The following is a 20,339-nucleotide window of genomic DNA, read 5'->3' on the forward strand; positions in this document are numbered from 1 at the left end:
CTTAAGCTGAATTTTAATTTTGTCTAACAGGTAAGTGACAGAATTAATAATGATTCTTGAACAGTGAAGGGGTGTAATAAATACTCTAAAAAAAAGGATTATTTTTGGTGTAGAGCAAGATGCATGAGGATGGCTCCCACAGAATAGAACTGTTCATTTAGGAAAATCAAGGGACTTTGGGACCTGAGGTTGGCACAGACTGTCCAGGATGTGGTTGGATTTTGGGCTAAACAGTTTCTCTGTGGTCTTGAGGACTGCCTTTATAGTCTATGAAACCCTAGCCTTCAACTGTGGTTTTACAGAGTTTAAGAAAATTTTATTTGTATGCAGATTTCTGCAGTCTTCCTATTGCCAGGAAGAAGCTACAGTTAGAAGAGAGAGAGAGAGAGAGAGAGAGAGAGAGACTGTGTGTGTGTGTGTGTGTGTGTGTGTGTACGCCATGCATGTGTGCAGACATGTATGTGTAAACACACTTAACTTAATCCTGATTTATAAGAGTCAGGAAACCTGAGTTCCTTTGTGTTCTCCTTTTGTAATTTTGGTTAAGTTGTATAACTTTTTTCTTTGGAGTTTCTTGTCTGTAATCTGGAAATTATGTCCCACTCCACTGTGAAGTTTTGAGAAGATATCAGTGGAAACTTTTTGAAAAATACAAAATTATAAGTGTAAAATGTCAATAAAGCATATTGATACTCATTTTGCTAGAAGAGTACATATAAACATAAAATTGAGAAATCTTAAAAATCATGGCCAGAGAGAATCATGATTTCTACCCCTCCGTTTTTTGGGGGATTTTCAGTTAAAAGTAAGCATTCAGTTTGAACTAATATTTAAAAGCCTTTGCATTATAGAGGAATTTAATCAATAATGAAGTTGTATCATAGTTTAGAATCATTGTTACTAACATTTTATTCCTTAAAGTAATTTATTCAGGATGTATGCTGAGACCTATTGTTTTAACTGTATAGCTAGATGAAAATATAAGAAGAGGTTTGGATGAGGTTTCTTTCCTTTGTAACAGTTTGCTTGAGGAATGGGCAAGACTTTCCTCACATGACAGATGGTATAGGAAGGGCATTGAGAAGCTTGCATTTGCTTGGTGGTGATAGAGTCAGGGCTGGAATTCATAATTTTTGTTGTTATTTAACACATTTTTCCCCTTTGGGTACAGCATTTTCTTGCTGATAATTTTGACCTTGTAATAATTTTTGATAATTATCATAATCTTTTAGGGAGGTAGTGAAATGATGTGTTACTTTTGCTTGTTGAAGAATCACAATGAGTACAAACATGGAATATTTTCAGTAAGAGGACATTTAGTCTTTACTTTGAGAAAATAAATTCACAGCCTTATTAAATAAATTATGTCCATATAGTCATTTACTAAAAATAAAAGTGTGAATAAGTAATGGGCTTATAGCTCACACATTTTTCAATGTTGATTTCTAATAGGAAAAACTGTCTATAAAATGCTTTATAAAATGATGCCTTAAATATACATTCATAATATGATTGACTTAATTTCTAATGTAAGAGAGATATCTAAATGGAAAAGGTCAAAATGGGACAAGTTATCAAACCAAGAAGTTCACCCATTTTATATAGTTTTCCTGCTAACTTTAAACAAATGATAATTACCATGCTACTTTGATGAGATAACTAATTACAAATTGGACTCTTAGACCATGGCATCATCTTTAAATAGTTGAGAAAAACAACAACAAATCCAGCAAAACTAAGCATTAGCTTAGTTTTTTTGTTACGTCAATCATATACTTGACATGTCACTCTAAGCAGATGAAAACTTTATCCTTCCTGGTATTTTAGATTTCAAATTAATTGATCATTGACTTTTTTTTTATACCATAGTACCATAGTATAGTATAGGGCTGCTACAGGGATGTCATAGGAAGGGGATGTCTGCTTTGGTTTGAATGAGACCTCATGGAAGCATAGGGATTTGTGCTGGGCTTTGAGAGGCAGCCATTGTGGTAGGTGAAATTGTAATAGGATTTCTGAAGCTCAGAAATGGGCCAGTTTGGCAGAAGTAAGTTGGACATGAGGTTCTGATTCATTCTGTTTATAGCTGCCAAAACAGTGGTATTTGTAAAATGAAAAATCAGCCCTATAACTCCCATCTGAAAAATCAGTCTTTAGAGCTTACACTGTTAGTCTGAAACTTCAGATTTTTCTTGATTTTTCATGTGGCCATGTCTCTGGCAGATGTTTGAGAATACAACTTCCTCATTAGGCTGTGAGCTCTTTAATGGAACCATTCTGAGTACCTGCCTGGTTCAAAGAAGGAGTTTAGTAAATTTCTGTTGAATAGATAGGGGCCTGTAATTTCAGGGAAAGGAATTTATTGTAAAGATTTTGCAGAATCATCAGAAATGTTTTTTAAAAAAGAATGATACAGTGAAAGATATGGTGAAAGAGGTACTCTAGGATGATTTAATTTAATTGAAGCCAATTGAATATTATGCATGCTGACCCTCTAAATGTTATACTTTGAAATGTTTCTGACTTATAGTAAATAAACATTTTTAGTTAATAATGTCCTAAACGTGTTAGTCAATTGACACAACAAATGTTCAAATTTCTGCTTTGTTTTTACTCTAAATTAGTATTTAGAGGCAGTTTTTACCAATGTTTTATAAGTTTATCAAGATGAAGCAAACTGAAGCAGGCATTATTTTTTCATTCATTCAGCAAATACTTACATGCCTACTATGTGCCTATGGTGTTCTGAGCATTGGAAACACAGTGGTGATAAATATAGCATGTGACTCTAGGAGGCATTTTTAATGGTCTGATGTCATTCATAACGCTGAAGTGGTTCAAAAAAAACAGGTGAAGAAAATGTAAAACCAATTTTTTTGTCTTTCCTTTATTCCATTTTATCCTAACAGATATTGTAAGTGGAAATCTTGGAATGTAGGTGCCTACCCTGGGCTTATTTGAACAGTAGGTATGTTCGTGGTATCTGGTCTGTTTAACAGTCGGATGTTTGTTTAACAGCAGCTTGCTTTAAAATGATTTTATAATGAGATTGTACATGCCAGATTTTAGAGTTTTCGAAGAACATTTGTTATTACTGCGCTATATTTTAAAAATGGTAATTTTTCACACCGTACTGTGTACCCTTGTAGCATATATGGATTTGACTTTATTCACTGGGCAGTTTTTCACAAATGACAAACACAGTATAAGTAAATGTATGCAATGTTTCACTTATTCAGACACAAGAATTCTTTATAACAATTGGCTTATGACTTTATGATTCTGCGATTTTTCTTGAAGGAGTAGATGAAATAGCATTTAGCAGTTCTAAATTTTATCTCGTCAGTTGATTGGCTTGACTTCCTGTCAATCTGTTTGACAGACGAATTTTACATGGCTATTGTTGGAAAATTTAGTATATTTTATTTTAAATAGTCAGACTGCTTACAAATTCATAGAACTGTTTCATTATTTTTCTAGGTCATTCAAAGATCAAGGGGATTTGTGACTGATGGTTGATGCAAGAATTCTTAAATAAAATTGATTTGTGTTTAAAGCATGTTTACCAACATTGAAACACACATGCACACAATGCAACAACCATGGCAACTACAGCAAGATTACCCCTACCTCCATTAATGAAATCACAATATGTATATTTTAAGACGGGATCTTGCTGCGTTGCCCAGGCTAGAGAGTAGTGGTGCCGTTATGGCTTACTGCAGCTTCAAACTCCAGGGCTAAAGTGATTCTTTTGCCTTGGCCTCCCAAGTAGCTGGGACCAAAGTTGCACACCACAATGCCTGGCTAATTAATTTTTTTTTTTTGTAGAGACAAGGTTTCACTATGTTGTTCAGGCTGGTGTCGAATTTCTGGCTTCCAGCAATTCTCTTCCCTTGGCATCCCCAACAAAATATTTTTAACCGAAGTAGATAGTGTTGATTTTGGGAGAGTCTTGTGGCAAGACAGTTTTGAAAGGTACTAGGAAAACTTAAAGTAAAAACAGTGTCTTTACTGTTGTTTTTAGTGTACAAGCAAGCATCTAATATAGACACTGGACACACTATTATAGATGTCTGCTTATCCTCTCTGAGGCACTTCTTTCACATATTAGTCCATTCTCTCTCTCTCCCTTTTTCTTTTTTTGTCAGAAGAGAAAGCTTTTTGCTTGGTGAATCTGTGTTTGAACTTTGTTCTTCATAAATAGTGTCCATCAGTTGAGATAAACCAGATTTTTCTGCCAGATACTGTGTTTTTAAAGAAGTGCTTTCAATGATTGCTGTCATCTTTTATGTGTTGTCCAGATTTGTGAAACTGCATATGAAATAATTTTTTAACTTTATATTCCTTTAGTAGGGAGCAAATGAATTATCTCACATCTAAAAATGCCTCAGTAGAGCTTTATTGGTAGATCTATGAAAGTCTTACTCTGACTTGTAGAACTAGTATCTAATTTTTTAAGTTACAGTATTCTAATATTTAAAAAATTAGAAATTTAAGAAATACCTTATTCTGACATATTGAAAATTGCCAGTCACCTCTGACCATCCATGAAATGTAAGCTTTATAATGAGTGTGAGGACCAAACATTATCTCCCATCTATAGGTAATGCTGCCTGAAATGCTTTCTCTGCCCCATATTCTCTTCTCTTGATTTTATTAAAATTGGGGCAAGGAGTGCTGAGTACCAGGCTGGCGAGGAGTACTGAGACTTAACTATTTTATTAAAATTGAGAGAAGAGGAAATGGGGCAGAGAAGGCATTATTTGTTCAGTCTGGTTGGTGATTAGTTGCTGGTTGTCTTCCGGATTAGTTGTCATTTCTATTTCATTTTCATTAGGCTGTACCAGTAGGCACATTCTGAAATACTAAAAGTGAAAATGAAAATCTGTAAATCATCTTTTTTTGCTAATACTCACACACATAGTCTTCTATCTAGGAGATAACCTTATCTCAAAGGAGGTATGTAATGCAAAGAAAGAGACAATATGTACAATCCCTTAACTAGCTGGAAGATTGATTTTAGCAGATCACCTTTCTAGTGGTCATATTACTTAACTTATGGTAAATATGTTTAGAACAGTAAAATGATTAACAAATCATTTTTACTTGTGAAAGGATGTACTTGAAATTATTTCTATAGCTATTGAAATATTTCTGCTTATTTTCTGTTTAGCAATGAATTCAAGTGATGTTAAGGCATATCAGTTGTATGTGATATTTGGCAGAATAGAATATTGAATCCATTAAAATAAATAGATTTATTGAACTTCCCTTTGCCTTTAGAATTTCCTTTAAAGGTTTCAAAGGTGAGGATATTAAAAGGAGCAAGTTTTTGTTTTGTTATTTGCCAGTTATGATACAGGCTGGCAAGGAATGCTGAGACCTACTTTGTAGTTCTTTGACCTACTGGATTGCCTACATAACTAGCTACAGAAGTAGCTCAAAGTTAGAGGATGGCTGGTGCATTTGTTATTTGGCATAGTTGGTAAGGATGTACAAGGATGTTTGGGCCCTTGACAGACAGCCTTTCCCAGCAGTCCATCCTTTGCCCATACACATTCTTGGTTGAACTCAAATTTTTATATGGTTATACCACCCTATCAGCAGCTTAGATTAGATATGCTGTCAGGTGCTGAGACAAAATTCATTCAGTTTATCTCATACAACACTTGATGAAGACAGTTATCAACAGAATGAGGCCAACCTGCAGGATTCACCTCAACCAGGCACCTTAGTATTCTGGACTCAACAAATTGGGTCAAGTCCCAGAGACTATTAGTAGGTCTTTTTTCAGATAATCATTTAGCTCCCTTCCTTATGGGAAGTTTGGATTGTTCCACCTGACTGGTGGTATTAATTCATACATACATATCTTGGTCGGCCAGGACATAGTTTAGGCCAGTATGTTAATGCATTACGACTTGTGCAAAGGAATTTTAAGCTGACCTGCTGATTTTCCAGAGTTTGCACAGCCCCGTCAACTGTGGTAAATAAAGTTAAGGATGGATTTCTGACCATTCGCTCTATGGCATGAGCTCCATTGTCAAGGAAGAGTACTTGCACTGCTATGTGGAACCAGAAGTCTGCATGTCCTCTGGGTAGTTTAGCCTAGATGAGGCACATGTGGTCTTTAATACCCAAATGGTCCAATTATCTGCCAGGCTCCCGTTTTGGGGGCTGGAGGGTGAGTAATTTTTCCTTTTGGTCTCCGGGGAGCCAGCATTGTTCCTGAGAATTTGACTTGGATGGCTAGTCCCTATATCTCGTCAGAATTAATGAACCACCCTGGCCCCTCATGTGAGTCAACATCTTGTCCAAAGCCATTACCACCTGTTCTTCATTTGCACCTATCCATCAGCATGGCATCATCGATATAGTGGAACCAAGTCATTCCACTACAAGGGAGGAAGGCTTGTTCCACATCTCTGCATTGACGCAAACAGCAGAATTCAGGTACCCCCGTGGCTGCTCAGTAAATCTGTTTTGGAACCTGAAGATAAAGTGATCTTAATTTTCTGGTACCCAAGGGATTGAAAAAGATGCATTAGCAATATCCAGAATGGCATACCAGGTGTCATTAGTTTGTGCAGTTGATTCCGTCATGGTCACAATGTCTGGAACAGCCAGAGCAACAGGGATAGCAACTGATTTCAGTTGATGAGAATCCATTGTAGGCTGCCAGCTCTCATTAGTATCAGTATCTAAAAGCACCATGCAAGTTTACATTCCCCACCCTGACCTTTCTTCCTGAAGTCTTCCCTGCAGGTGGAAAGACTTTGGCCACATCTGTGGTCACCTTTATCTTTAAAGGATAGCAAATCAGAGTACGGAGGTACAAGGTTATGTAATGGAGGCACTGCAGGAGTAATTTATGCTAAGTGTAGGAAATAAGAATAAATAAATGGTTCCAGTTCAAAGCTTTCCTCTTAGTTCAGTATGAATAAATAATAGTTTATTCAAAGGTTAATTTACTTTAAAGCTTTTGCTAATAATCTTAAATAGCTGTTAGTCATAGTAAAGAAATTAATGCATTCCGTGTTCTTAGTTCTTACACTTTAACCTAGATGTTTGCTCTGACATGCCTGGACAAGCCCAGGGAAGTCTTAGGTCATAGCTTACTCCCCTTCCTTATTTGGAAATTTTATCTCTTCTTTAAGCATTCCTCAGTTGCTTCCTCTTTTCCTTTGTTCTCCTCTGCCTTTACCTCTTTAGAAAATTTCCAAGTTTTTAGCCAATCGGGACAAGCATAGAATGTGAGGTCCTGTTCTGGCCAATGGAAACTAGACACAGCAGTAGGGCAATTGCATCAGGTTATCAAAGTTGTAAATGTCCTTGTCTCCTTTGTTCAGGAGTGCTCTCATGGCAAGATCGCTGGCGAGTATCACCCTTCCTGCAGGAAGTAAAACTAGCCTTGCTGAGTGATCCATTGTCTCGGTGTGGATTTTCCCCCGACGTTATAAACCCATTTCCAACACTAAGGTTGCCACTCAGCTTCTTTGTTCCTCTAGTAGAGGGGGATTGAATTCCATGGAGGATCTGGCTCTATAGAGGCACTTCTGGTTTTAATCAGACTGCATTGTTTTCAACCAGCTATCTGCTTCGGGTCTCCCATAGCTCAATTTCTGGCCCCAAATTTTTGGGTGCTGAGCCCATCTTTATTTGCTTAGGGAATCCTTGTCTTAATAGTTATAGTCACAATGCCTTTGGGCTTTTCAAAAAGTCATTGTCTATCTCAGCACACTGCTTTTTTTTTTTTTAGGTGAGAACCTGGATTTCATAGAGAATGCAGAGTAACAGTTTTAGAGGAAATGACTAAGTAAGCTGATTGGCTTACTACAACTTTAAAAGTAAGTGAGACTTAGTGATCAAAGCAAGACAGTTTTATAAAGCTCAGCAAACAGCAGGAGTATCAGCATAGTAGTACCAGTTTTCTTGCCCATAAGTTCAGTGGAGAGAAGTGATGGGCCTGCATGGTGGTTATGCTTGCATGAGTTATGTGGCAGCTGAGGAACCCAGAGCTAAGGGCTCAGTACTTTTTGTAGCAGCTAGCAAGCAAGCCTGACACCCTTGGTCAGGGAGTGAGCAGTTGCACTGAAGTACCTGTAGTTACCTTGACCTGTGCCACTAGCTATATAGAAAGGGGTCAGGGACAGAAGATGCTTAGTCCTTGTAGTTTTGTTTGCTTTTTGAAACTGTGCTGGAACACTTACCTCTCCTGATACATTATTATCAATATGAAAACACCTTAAATATTATAAGAATAGGTGTTTTTCAAATAATGTGCATGAAATAATATAGTAATACTGTATTTGAGTTCTGCTTTTAGAGTTAATAAAAGACTTGTATAATTTATGTCACTGAGTCATCCTGACTACTTGGTGTAGTAGGCCAGGAAAGTTCATTATCTCCATTTTGCAGAAAAGAAAACTGATGTTCAGAGAGGCTGAGTGGCACATGGCAAATTATATATGAAAGTGGTGCAACCAGGCATTGGATCCCATCTGTTCTACTACCCTGAATTAAGTGCCCTTGAATGAGTAGAAAATGATAATTTGTAGGTTATGGATAATATTTATATGTCTGAATATTTCAGTAAAATTGTTACTCCCTTGAGACTTCAAAATCCTAAGTTAACAGTTTGCTTACGAAATACATCAGTGTTAAAATTTAGTTCAGTTCATATGTGGCATATTACATATTTTGAATATAAGTCTGAATTAAGATTTTGTGGGTATTAGTGTTACATAGGAAAAGAGTGGAAAAGAATGTTATTTGAAAGGATTTTTTAAAAACATTGTTAATTTTTGCTTAATTTTGATGTCATAAGTCCCTGGTTGTATGAACCTACATCTTACAATTTGGTAAGTTATATTTAAAGCACAATTGAGATAAAAAGTTGACAATTATTTGCATCTTTCAAGTTAAAAGAACTAAAGATTCATTCTAGCTCTGAGTGGTATGAACAATAACCGGTAGGATACTATTAAGTTAGAAGATCACAGTAGTCAGACCAGTGTTAGGTCAGACTTTCCATTATTAATCCTTCTTCTGGTATTTATAACTTTTGGTTGAAAATTCTTTCCAGAGAACAATTTGTATATAGATTTTCGGCCTGGGAACAAATATGTCATAACCCACTTATAGGCCTCATTAAACATTTGGATTCATGTTAAGGGCTTTTAAGATGAAGGCATATTTTATGTTTTAGAGTATGTTTGCAAAATATTTGTTCTTTTGGGGCAAACAACTTAAAGTTATGTTATTTCTTCCTTCTGGGGCTGCTTTATTTTTAGTGTTACATTCAGAATACCTACTAAGCTCAAATGGTAAACTTTAAAGTAATTATAAATTGTAATATGAATCAAAACAGCATTTAATCTCAAGAACATATTGGATGTGAATAAAGAATTTGTATATTAACTGATTAAAAAGTGAAACTTAATCTCTGTGTTTCAACGATATTTTTAAAAAGAGAGGAGGGTATTATTTTGGGGTTACTTAATTATTTAATTTGTATTGCCATATAGGCAGATGTTAAGAATGCAACATCCTGAATAATTCTTTCCTATACTTTGAGTAATTTGATTTAGAAAAATGCTTGTATTTTATTTGAAAGGCATGAATTAGATATAAATATTTTAATGAATATATTACTGCAGCATTAAGTTTTCTGTTCTTCAAGGTGTATAAACAGTATCCAGTTTTAACTCCCTAACACTATCAGAGTTGCCATCAAAATCCACTGTGAAAACTTGTCATTTAATGCATATTAAAGCATTCATCTGGGAACATGTTGTCAGTTTTCAGTCAGTTGCAACAAACCACAGACTTTTAGAGACTCCTCTCAATTTCAGCATGCCTCCATCTTCTTTTTTTTTTTAGGTCAGTGGGAAATAATTTTAATCAAACAAGTGTACGTTTTCTTCCCACATATGCTGCCTTGTCTTAGGAAAGGACACTGTGATCCATTTCATTACAAGTAAAATATTATGAAATATTTACAGCAAAATATTAAAAATAGCTTAAACACAAAAGGCAAGATGAAATAAACTGTTTTTGTCAGAAATCTCTACTCCAGTGCCCACAGCACACAAAAAGAGAATCAAAACAAAATAAGCAACTAAGATCCCTCTGATCACAAATTTCCAAAGAACTGGAGAAGGGGAAGAAACAGGATGAAAATGGTGGTGTGAAAGGGAATGATTTTAGCAGCACTGCTTCAATAACTGATCTGTTCTCAATGAAATATTCTCTTTTATGTGCAGTAAATTCTGGACAAGGCTAAATTTTAGGATATTCCTTGAACTGAAATTAGAAAATACCCTGACAATGGAAGCAGCTCTTTCCTCTAAGTTTAATAAGAGCCTCTTTCTCCATGGGCCACTGTTATGAACAAGAAGCCTGTTCTGGCATCAAAAGCTGTCACAGTAGCCCTTCCATCTCCTTCATGAAAGCCTCATAGACATCATCCTTAGTTTGTACTGAGACAGGAACAGAAGGACCAGATTTGGGTGATGCTTTGGCAAGAGGCGCAGCAGAATCATCCTCTGACTTTCTTTGGGGAGCAGCAGTAGCCCCTTTAGTCTCCCGACATACTCTCAGTGCAGTGGGCACAAATCGAGTAATCTCTGCCTTGGGGTGATGTGTGGCTTGGCGCTGATGGTTGCTGTGGCTTTCTTCTCAATGGTGGCTGCACTCGTATCAACCACCTTGGGTCTCTGAATCAAGTTGGGTGGGGCACTTAAAACCCCAGGGTTTGGCAAGGGAGCTGGTGGGAAAAGCCCAGGGTGGTGGGGGCAGGTCCAAGGGGAGGCACCAAAGGTGGGTGCATCATGCCAGGACGAGGTGGAGGAGCAATACCTGGAGGTGCAGGGGGAGGTATCCTTGGTGGGGGTCCTCAAGGAGGGGTGCCAGGAGGCAGACCTGGAGGTGGACCTCAGGGAGGGCCAGCGGGTCAGCCTGTTGGTGGTCCTGGAGGTAAAAGTCGGGGTAAAGGCCCTTGGAGTCCTGGCATTCCAGGTGGCCTCAGGAATGGAGGAGCTCTGGGAGATGGACCAGGAGGAAGGCCTGTAGGTGGCCCAGAAGGCCGTAATGGTGGAGCAGGTGGTGGTCCAAGAGGTGGTGGTCCTGGCTTGGGAATGCTTGTATCTGAGAAGGAGGAAGGATGTGCCATCGGAATGGGATTCCTCTCTATGTTGTTTTTGTGGTTGCTTTTCTGCTTCAGAGTCATCAGAGTCATCATCATTATTTTCTGAAAATTCCTCTGCTTCCCATCCCTCAGGGATTTCTTGACCTGCCATACATAGCATCATGGCTTGAAGAGGAGTCAGTTCCTTCCTATTCTTTTTTTTTCTTCCTTGATTTTCCAGGCATATCTGTAAACCGTACACTCACACCTTCTTTTCTTCATTGTTCTCTTTCACCATCATCACAGTGCACAAATTCATCCCCCTCACTTTCTCCATCTGATTTGTCAGTGTCACTGCCATCAGTACTGTCAACATGCTTATCTTGATCCATGTCCTCAGGATAGCCATCATCTTCACTGGTGCTAGAAACATCATCATCATGGCCTCGCTGGGCAAGTTCAGGACTATATAACACGTCTTCATCTCGCCTACGAGGGGTAAGATCTAGGGCAAAACCAACTTTACGGCCATACATCTGCACAACTTGGAGGAGGTGGACCAGAGGAGGGCCCGGAGGTTTTCTGCCAGGGGGCAAATGTGGAACACCATCTCCAAGAAGAGGAAGGATAGAAACTGCCCAAATTGGAGGTCCATGGCCTGAGGTTTTCTTTAGGGTGGAGGGTGGCTGGGAGCTAGGAAGTGGAATGTCCTGGATCAAAATGTTGGAAGGAGCATGTGGCATATCTGGCAAAGGAATACTCTCCACTTCCACGCGCTGAGCATTCTTGACAGCATCAAAATACTGACTAAGTTGAGCCCTCTTCTGTTCTTACTCTACTTCTAGCGCTCTCAATTCTTTGTAGATATCTGGATTCTCTTTTTCATAGAGTCGTAGAATACATTCAGAGGTTTCACGCAGCTTTTTACGCTGGTCTTTTCAGTACTTTCTCATTTAATTGTGGCTGTTGCACTGGGTTAAACTCCATTTCATCCAGTTTCTCCATGTCTCAGATAATCTGTTTTGGATCCTTCATCTTTAAAACTGCAGCTTGAACCATCGTGCGCTTATTTTTGTTCTTTAATTCTCTCTTCTGGGCTTCCTTTCAGGCTTGGTCTGTGGGGTTCATAAATTTTCCACTCTTAGTGGATAATGTAGATCTCTGTCCCATGTTGACAATTTGTTTGGTTTACTTGTTCATTAAAAAAAGAAAAACACTTCTGCTGTGCTCCCAGGACCGTGAGAAGCGGGGAGAGAGCGATTCCTGACCTCTTTTACTTGATAAGGGCCTTCAACGTGGTGTCTCGGTCAACCCAGCGTACAACTTTTTAAATCTATACCCCTGATACGTTCTCACACAGCAAGTAAACCATCCTCTACTGGCAGAGAGGTGGAATTTTTATGCCAGTATTTTTGGATGACATAAATAAAATGAATGTTATTTAATAAAATGAATATTATTTAATAAAATAAATAAAATGAATATCATTTAATAAAATGAATATTATTTAGAGTATACTGTTTTATGGACTGCTAGAATAAAAATATAGTTTTAGTAAATAAAATTGAAAAGAATTAATCAGATATTATAGAGAAGATACACATCTCTGTGTATTTAGATGATAGTCTCTAAAGTCCTTGCAACTCTGAATTTAAAAATCTGTGACTCATTCTGGTCCTAGATCTTTTTTTTTGCATTCTTATAAATTCAAATGTATTTGTAATCAAGTAATTATTAATGAAATTACAAATTGAGAAATTTAGTATCTTTTCCTAGGAATAGTTTGTTTCTTATTTCTACCATTTATTAGGAGCGTGGCCCCAGAAGAGAAGGATGATCTTTTTTTTTTTTTGCTTTTATTTCCAACAAATGGAATTTGTTATAATCTTACTTGAATCTTGACTTTTCTAAACCAGTAGAAAGTTTTTGTTATGCTTCCTATTGGATAAACAGTAAGGAGGTAATCATGAGTTTTATATAGTATTTTGTTCCTTTACTTTTATTTCATACTTTGATGTATTAATGTTACCATTTTTATAGTTGTTAGAGTGTTTTGAAACAAGGAGTAACATCAACATTTAAGTTTATAAAATATTTTTTTCCAGCTCAGTAGATTAGGGACCCTCAAACAGGGAAACTAACATGAGGGGTCCTAAGTTTTTAATCCCCCTGGGTCCTGGGAGAAGTGAAATGCTGTTTCCATTATGTTGCTATTACAAACTGTGCTGTCCTGAACATCCTTGTGTGTCTTTGTGCGCATATTTGAGTTTTTTTAGAGTATATGTCTAGGAGGGGAATTAGTGGGTTGTGGGGACGTTGTCCTTCAAATATTCCTACCTGTAGTATATGTGAGTTCCAGCTGCTCCATATCCTGGTTTTATTTTGGCAGAATTTAGTTTCTTTTTAGCCTACCTTATGAGTATGAAGTGCTATCCTGTTGTTTAATTTGCATCTTTTTGATTTGTGATGAGATTGAGTATATTTTCATATGTTTTTCTGAAAATTACTTGTTAATATTCCCACCTGTAGTATATGTGAGTTCCAGCTGCTCCATATCCTAGTTTTATTTTGGCAGAATTTAGTTTCTTTTTGGCCTACCTGATGAGTATGAAGTGGTATCCTGATGTTTAATTTGCATCTTTTTGATTTGTGATGAGATTGAGTATATTTTCATATGTTCTTCTAAAAATTACTTGTTAATGTCTTTTGCCAATTGAAAAAAGTTAGGTTGCCTTTTATTGATTTTTTTTCACCTAGAAATGAATTCTCAGTTGTATGCATTGTACATATTCTTTTTATTGATCTGTGACTTTTCTTTGAACTTTTTAAATTATCTCTCTTGATGAACAGATATTTCTAATTTCAATGTAATTGAATTTGTTAATCTTTTGTATAGTTTGTAATAGTTGTCCGGAAGTGTATTTTTCTTTACCTAGATGTTGTGAATCAATACTTGTCTGTTTTCTTTAAAATGTTGTAAAATTCTACTTTTCATATTTGATTCTTTGATCTGCTCTATATATTACAAGGTGGTAATCCTTTGTGTCTCTGTGTACACATGTGTGTACGTATTTATTAATTCAAAATAATTGATAACCAGCTATCCTGATACCATTGATTGAATAGTCTATACCTTATCCACTTGCCTATAATGCCACTTCTCTCAGAAGCTGTTTCATGCATGAGTAGTTCCATTGTTCTCCCTGTCTTCCTGCTTCAATTGCACTTTCAGTAAATTTTGATATTTAGGAAAGGCCATTTTCCTTGGTAGTGTTTTTCAAAAATTTCTTCACTATTTCTGACACCCTGTTTACATATTTTAGAATTTTTTTTATATGTACAAATATACATGCATACTTTTTTTATAGGACCTTGTTCATTTTAACTATGTTTTCAGATTTACGGATGTAAAACTTACCTTTTTATATATTCTTCCTTTCTTCCCCCAACCAAAAAAAGCCCAGGACCACACAGAGTAATAGCTGAAATCCATGAGAGGTACAAAAAGGAGCTTGTACAATTTCTACTGAGACTATTCAAACATTTGAAAAGGAAGTACTCCTCCGTAACTCATATTTGAGGTCAACATCATCCTGATACCAAAACCTGACAGAAATAAAACAAAAAAAGAAAACTTCGGGCCAATATCCCTGATGAATATTGATGCAAAAATCCTCAACAAAATACTGGCAAACTGAATCCAGCAGCACACCAAAAAGCTTATCTACCATGATCAAGTTGACTTCATCCCTGGGGATGCAAGATTGGTTCAACATATGCAAATCAATAAATGCAACCTACCACATAAACAGAACCAAACACAAAAACCACATCATTATCTCAATAGATGCAGAAAAGGCCTTCAATAAAATTCAACATCCTTCATGTTAAAAACTCTCAGTAAACTAGGTAGTGAAGGAACATCCCTCAGAATAAGAGTCATATGTGCCAAAGCCATATATGACAGAAAAGCCACATATGACAGCCAAAAGCTTAAGCGTTTCACCTGAAAACCTGCACAAGACAAGGATACCCTCTCTCACCACTTCTATTCAGCATCTTATTGGAAGTTCTGGCCAGGGCAGTCAGGCAAGTGAAGGAAATAAAGTGTATTCAAACAGAAAGAGAGGAAGTTAAATTATCTTTGTTTGCAGATGGCATGATCCTATGTCTACAACACCCCATAGTCTCAGCCCAAAAGCTTCTTAAGCTGATAGGCAACTTCAGCAAAATCGCAAGTTACAAAATCATTTCTGGATTCTGAGTTTTATGAAGTTTATTGGAAATACAGGTGGAGGTCTTTAGGGGAGAGGTTGAACTTGAGATGAAGACTCTAGTTTTTATTTTTAAATTAGATTTTTTAAAATTTTGTCTTCTGGAATTTCTAGCTCTTTGGATTTTCTTTTTTTTAAGTTCGGGGTACATGGCAGGTTTCTTATATAGGTAAACTTGTTACATGGGAGTTTATTGTATACATTATTTTGTCACCGGGTATTAAACCTAGTACCCGTTGTGTTTTCTGATTTTCTCCCTCTCTCCCACTCTCCACTCTCCAATAGGCCCCAGTGTCTGTTGTTTCCTCATTTAGGTCCCACTTATAGAGGCGGACATGTGGTATTTGGTTTTCTGTTCCTGAATCAGTTTTCTAAGGTCAGTGGCCTCCAACTCCATCCATATTCCCACAAAGGACATGACCTCATTCTTTTTTATGGCTGCATGGTATTCCAGGGTGTATATGTACCACATTTTCCTTATCTAGTCTACCAATAATGGGCATTTAGGTTGATTCTGTATATTTGCTGTTGTGAATAGTGCTGCAGTGAAATGCATGTGTCTTTATGATAGAACAATTTATATTCCTTTGGGTAGATAACCAGTAATGGGATTGCTGGGTTGTATGGTATTTTTGTTTTTAGGTTTTTGAGGAATTGTCACACTGTTTTCCACAGTCGTTGAATGAATTTATACTCCCACCAACAGTGTATAAATGTTACTTTTTCTCCACAACCTTGCCGGCACCTGTTGTTTTTTGGCTTTTTGATAATAGCCATTCTAACTGGTGTGAGATGAATATATTGATATTTGATATTGATATTGATGGTAGAGAGTAGTGGGAAGAAGGGGGAAGACAAAAGAAGGTTTTTACGGGAAGGTTTAGTGGGAAGCATTTTTGGCTTGTCACCATCTGTAATTTCTATTTTATTAAAAAAAAGTCTGTATTGCTAGGGCACTTGGGCACATATTTTCAATAATTGACATATAAATACCTGTCGGTAGATGAACAAAGCAGGGAATTGTCAACTTCTCCTAGGGCCTAGCACAGCTGAAGCATTTGAAATGTGTTTGTGGAATCAACCCTTGACTCTCACAAGAGTATACATACTGTGTTGTCACATACACATGATTTAAAAGGAATGTATTATGGATGCTCATTCTAGAGGATTCTAGAAAATTACCCATTTAACCATATAATCCCCATTGGCTTGAGCTGATTGTTAAATGTAAACAGAGAGCAAAGATTGACTTTTTAGATCAAGTCAATTTAATTTGATTTTGAAATTTAACCTGAATGTGGGCTGGACACGGTGGCTCATGACTGCGATCCCAGCACTTTGGGAGGCCGAGTGGGGCAGATCGCCTGAGGTCAGGAGTTCAAGACCAGCCTGGCCAACATGCTGAAACCCCATCTCTACTAAAACACATATAGAAAAATTAGCCAGGCATGGTGGTGCACATCTGTAATCCCAGCTACTTGGGAGAATCACTTGAACCTAGGAGGCAGAAGTTGCAGTGAGCCGAGTTCACACCACTGCACTCCAGCCTGGGTGCCTGAGTGAGACTCTCAAAAAGAAATTTAACCTGAATATGCACTAATATTTTTAAATGTATTATGATTTATATTATAATTTAATAAATAGATATTTATTAATTTATATTTAAGGAAGATAAGTAATTTTCTTCCAGTGGTCTGATATATTTCTTTTAATGAAAAGTTATCTATAAATATGTCTTTGGTATTGTTCCTGCTACCAGAAGAAATTTTCCTTCTCAGATTTTGGTTTTAATATGATGATTAAAGTTAATTTGTTAATTGAAAGTGAATCACTCTTATCCATTCCTATATTCTAGGACAATTGGAAAGTTTAATGTTATTAATTCTAAAGCTGAATGCTTCTGAGACACTCAAAGGGCATTTTTGCTTATAGACCAATGTCTACAAAGCTGTGTTTAAAACTTAGGAAAGGGTCATCATAGGCTTACTTAGTGCCACAACCAAGTAAGAATGCACTAGAACAGAGTTCTTTGGTAGCTTCTTGATGTTTCTGTAAATTATCTATCTGGCTTGGGAATAAGCAGTTATTTGTGGAAAATATATTATTTACAGTTTGAAGTAAATGTTCATAGAAAAGTTGTCCAGTTTGATGCTTTGTCAAGAGCTGGATTTAAGTTTAAATCTTGGTTCCCTACTTGCTAGCTGTGTGACATATCTGTTAGGAATGCATTTAGCTTTAAGTAACAACAGTGGCACACCTACAAAGGGGTTTATTTTTCACATAATGAGAAATCTTTTTCAGTGACAGTAATGATAGTAATGTTCGGTGATGCTAGGGCTGGAATCTCTGTAATTTTTTGGCCTTTTTCTCATACAGAAAAAAAACTTGTCTGCTGCAGCTTGAGACAGCATATCCACATGGTAGGCTGGGAGAAAGGAGGGAAGGGCAAAGGCAGCTTTTATCATCACAAGAAACTTTTGCTTGTGTCTTTGGCCAAATCTAGGTTATGTGGTCAAGTCGAGCTGAAAGACTGGCTGGGAGAAGACTAAGTAGCTTTTTAGTGACTGAGGTAGAGAGGCATGCAAGGAAGAGGTTGGGAACGGATGTGGCATTGGTCAGTCTACAGAGTCTGCCACAGTGACCATGGGTGCCACTTGTAACCTGAATAAGCCTCACTTTTGTTTTGTGTGTAGTAATAGAACCGCTGGGGGTGGGACTTGAAATTTTTGTGTAACACTGAAGCTCTAGCATCTAACACAAGGCCTGGCAGATGTATTTGTTTCGTGAATAATTACATGGAGATTATTATGAGAATTATATGAGTATTGCATATAAGGCACCTGGTCCAGAACTTGGCACATAGTACTATATAAATGATATCTACTTTAGTGTTCAAGCTATGCACAAATATAAATTTCCACAATATAATTATATTTGTTATATTAGTCATTTACTGTATAATACAGAAGTTTCATTAGTTTCTTGACAGTTAACATTTCTAATAAAGAGTAGTTTTTTACTGGTGTGGTCTTTGCTACTGTGTTGATATGGTAGCAATGATCATAAATATATATGCACCCAATATAGGAACACCCAGATACATAAGACAAGTTGTTAATGACTTATAAAGAGACTTGGTCTCCTGCACAATAATAGCGGGAGACTTTGACACCACATTGTTAATATTCGACAGATCAACGAGATAGAAAATCAGGGACATCTATGATTTGAACTCAGACCTGGAACAAGTAAACTCAGTGAATATTTATAGAATTCTTCACCCCAGATCCAGAGAACATACATTTTTCTCAGTATTACATTACACCTATTTTGAAAGTGAACACATAATTGGAAGTAAATCACTCTTCAGCATTTGCATAGCATTTCACCATATTGGCCAGGCTGGTCTCGAGCTGAACCTCAGGTGATCCACCCATCTTGGCCTCCCAAAGTGTTGGGATTATAGGCATGACCCACCATGCCCAGCCCTTTGGTGCTTTCTATACTCCACTTTTGTGTCCCTAGCACTGAGTCTGCCAGAATCTTGGCTTTGCTTTTTATCCTGTTAGCAGTGCTTTTGCTTTAGTTTCTTGGATTATTTGGGATATTATAGATTTAATGGGTGCCCTCTCTCTGGAGATTATGTATTCATGTTGGCTTGTTGAGGTTCATAGGATTTTAGGTAGAGAGTGATTATTGTGTATATGTAATGTGTGGAGTATGTTTTCATTGTATATAATTTCTTAATTTCTACTTTTTTTTTTTTAAGGTGGAAGCAGGTGCTGTTTTTGTGTGTGGTGGTGACAAGGGTATAACAGATGCATAAATTAATGAGTCCCACCAGAATTTACTCCATAGGTCATATCTAAATTTATACAGTGGTTAGGATGGCCACAAAGTATTTGAGTTTTATTTTAGGATATACTGAATAGGTCTGGATTCTGTTCTGTCTCTTAGAATTGTTTTATTAATTTCATTTGAAAACCCAGGAGTATATAGTGGTTTTTTAACATATAAAATTTTATGTTCTGTGCCAGTTTTTGTAAATAAAGTATTATTGGCACATAGTCACTTCTGTCCCTTTATGTATTTTTATGGCTGTTTTGACAGTAGAGTTGAACAATTGGAACAGAGAGCGTTTGATGCCTGTGAAGCTTAAAATACTTCCTCTCTGACCCTTTACACAAAGGTTGCTGATTCCTGCTTTAGATAGCAAACTAAAGTGATTCAGTTCTTTTTATAGAATTCATCATTAATATTCTAAGGAATTGGTTGTAGCTTAAGGAATATGTCTTCTCTCTCTTCTTTCCTTTCGTCCTTATATAATTTTAAAAATTGCTTTTCTGCTCCCATTTTCTTCTCTTTCTGGAGCCTTACCCTGTTGATAGTGTTTTAGGAAAATCCAGGTGACACCAACACACACTCGGGGTGTTTGCACCAGAGATTTTAAGTATAGAGTAGGAGGCATGTCTTCCCACATAGTGACCATAAACAAGAAACACTTGAAGGTCACAGTCAAGCTTTATTAAAAAATATAGCATATATTAAGATTGGTTTGAGAATTGGGGAACCCTTTTTTCAGCAAAGGCTTTTAATAAACTGTGGCAATCACAAAGAGCACTGTAGTTTGGATTTAGCATCAAGCTAAAGTTTCAGGTCTCAGGACAGTTTATTACAGTCATTCATCCCAGGGCATCTAGTCTGCTGACTCTTTTTGGCTTTACCTAAAAAGTCAGAGGTACTTCAGCCACGTCTGTGTCCAAAAACCAGAAATAACTCAGACGTAGCCTCAGCAGCACTGGAGATCCACATTAGTTACACTGGCTTAAGATTTAAATGTTCACAGGCATCAATCATCATGTTAATGTTTTAGTGCCGTTGTAGGTGTTGCCAGGAATATGAAAAAAATAATGTGACCCAGCCTTTGTTCACAA

The 20,339-nt window shown here is 36.9% G+C and overlaps 1 protein-coding gene and 1 pseudogene across 11 annotated transcripts in view; one reads left to right on the forward strand and one right to left on the reverse strand.

The window, feature by feature from the left end:
• Nucleotides 1–20,339, forward strand: part of NEK7 (NIMA related kinase 7) — a 151,703-nt gene that overhangs the window by 24,410 nt on the left and 106,954 nt on the right. For 4 of the 11 annotated variants that reach the window (XM_054248271.2, XM_017966515.4, XM_078356779.1 and 1 more), the window contains exon 2: nt 7,763–7,850. The exons of the other annotated variants lie outside the window; for them this stretch is intronic. The gene's annotated coding sequence lies outside the window, so the exon portion shown is untranslated. The remainder of the gene's footprint in view (nt 1–7,762; nt 7,851–20,339) is intronic. 11 annotated transcript variants of the gene reach the window in all.
• LOC100387581 (WW domain-binding protein 11 pseudogene) lies at nt 10,284–12,378 on the reverse strand (annotated as a pseudogene).

Source organism: Callithrix jacchus, chromosome 19 (assembly GCF_049354715.1).
Source record: "Callithrix jacchus isolate 240 chromosome 19, calJac240_pri, whole genome shotgun sequence".
In the NCBI taxonomy this organism is placed as follows: domain Eukaryota; kingdom Metazoa; phylum Chordata; class Mammalia; order Primates; family Cebidae; genus Callithrix; species Callithrix jacchus.